At 49.8% G+C, this 2,158-nt stretch overlaps 1 pseudogene; it reads right to left on the bottom strand.

Annotated features, from left to right (window-relative positions):
- Positions 1 to 558: 558 nt before the first annotated feature.
- On the bottom strand, positions 559 to 1,533 carry LOC138399447 (KH domain-containing, RNA-binding, signal transduction-associated protein 3 pseudogene; annotated as a pseudogene).
- Between the last annotated feature and the right edge of the window lie 625 nt (positions 1,534 to 2,158).

Here is a 2,158-nt window from a genome sequence, read left to right on the forward strand (position 1 = left end):
TAGTTCCAAGTAAAAGACTGAGAAACACTTGTTGGATTTAATTATATGGCAATAATTGTGATATTATCAAGGTTTATCAACAGGGAGATTACTGGTGATAATACTAAGTCGAAGGGTGACTTTGACATAGCACATATCTGTGTAATGACAGATACAGCCATGGAAAAGGGCGATGTTTTCAGTCATCTGAAATTGGGGTCTTGATCAATAGATATTGTAAAATGTCAGATGGACATGAGGATTCTTGGTCTTTGGTATGTACATGTTGCAATGGGTAAGCATGGGTAAAAATGAGGAGACATGGGAGCTGATGTTTGAAGATTTTTAAAGGTGGTTTGGCAAATAAAGAGCTAGAGAATTGGGTCTTCTGATTTGTTGGGGATGAACTCATAGAGTTGGGAAGCAGAAATTGTGTTCTTAGCTGGGACAGTTTTATGTTCTACCCATTCAGATTTTAAGCATGTTGACTTATTTAAAAAGGGATTGTTCATAGAAAAAATTACTTTTAACAGTATACAGAACTGGTGGAGATTGGCTATGTCACATCAGACAGTACAGTCAGTATTTGCCATATGGCTGGTTTCTGTAGAGACAACCTTTGCTGTCCTCCCCTGAATGTGCCTTGTGTCTGGAGTTGGTCCACTCTCTGGCTGGTAGGAATCATGACTCTCCTCACTGAGCCCGTGTCCATAATTACAGTAATCAGCACCACTTTGGGCTGGGTGCCATAGCTACTATCATAGGAATCCTAACTCTGTTCTTCATGAGCAGTGCCATAGCCATCATCATAGTCATATTGTCCAGAGGTTTCTTGTTTTGGGGCAGCAGAGGTCTGTTCCCAGTTGGGGGAACTCCTCTTGCTCCTGGAGTAAGAAGTCCTCTTCCCCAACTCACTGGCCCAGGAGTGGAAAGGACTCCTATGGGAGTTGGCATCACTCTGGTACACCCACTCCAACCTGCCAGGCTGTGACTCCTCCCCAACCCCTGGCTATTGCTGAGGTTGGTACACCTGTTGTAAGCAAGTAGCGTTTCTCTCGAAACACTGGAACATCTGCATTTTCTGAACCACCATTCAAAGATATGAATACCTAGAGCTGTGCTTGCCTGTTCTCATCATTATAATCAGGTCTGAGGAACTTTGTGATTTCTTCCAAAGCATTCCCATTGCAGATGGGGAAACACCTCAGTGAGAATATGAAGATCTCCACTGAGGTGGAAGTACTTTGCTTCTCCACTTTTCCTCAACTCTTCTTCCTTTGCCTTGTCTCCCATGGAACATTTTTCAAGGATGGACATTATTGTAAACACAATTGCCATGTGGACCTGGAAATTTCCCCACAAAGTTGAACTTAGGGATATGTTTAACAGGAATTAACACTTTGTGTCCCAGCTTCATGTGCTTATTAAATCACTATATCAATGTACTTGTCTTCATACTTGCCTTTTCCTTTTTGACACCAGCTGCAGAACATGTGTGAAGGAGGGCTCCAGGGAGTCCTTCCCCACCCTGGGCTCAGGCAGGTACTTCTCCATGCTGGCTGCTGTCTGGACAGGGGCACGGACTCTAGGCGAGCAACCTCTACAGCCCCGATCCCGCCCAAGCCCCCAGCAGCACAGACCCAGGCACCAGATGCCTCAGGGGCAATCAAGCAAGGACATTGGGCTGGTGACAGGAGGCACAGTGCCAGGAAGCAGCCGCTCAGTTCCGATGCCCGGTGGCCACTGCGTGTCCAGTGCCGCGGCACCCACACTCCAGCTGCAGGCCAAGGAGGAGCAGGTGCTGGTCAGGGCAGTCAGGTGGGCCCATAGGCCAGGCGGACGGGATGTTGGGTGACCCTGAGGACAGGAACAAGCCCCAGTAGTCCGCACTGGCACCACAGCTGCAGCCGTGATCCTCATGCGTGGCACTAGCAGTGGTGGCCCGAAACCCCAATCTCACCGTGCCCGCAGCAGCAGGACCCCTGGGCTAGGGGCCTTGACTTCTGCCAAGCTGGGCGGTCGACGAGACGGTGGCGGCGGCACACAGGGGCGGGGACTGGCTGCTCAGCCTGGATCCTGAGGATAGCCAGAGTGCTCAGGGAGCATGGACCTCCCGTTCTGTGTGCGTGCGGAGGAGGAGCAGGTGGTGTCCGGCAGTGGCCTCCCGCCCCTCTGCACT

This window comes from Eulemur rufifrons, chromosome 19 (genome assembly GCF_041146395.1).
Source record: "Eulemur rufifrons isolate Redbay chromosome 19, OSU_ERuf_1, whole genome shotgun sequence".
In the NCBI taxonomy this organism is placed as follows: Eukaryota; Metazoa; Chordata; class Mammalia; order Primates; family Lemuridae; genus Eulemur; species Eulemur rufifrons.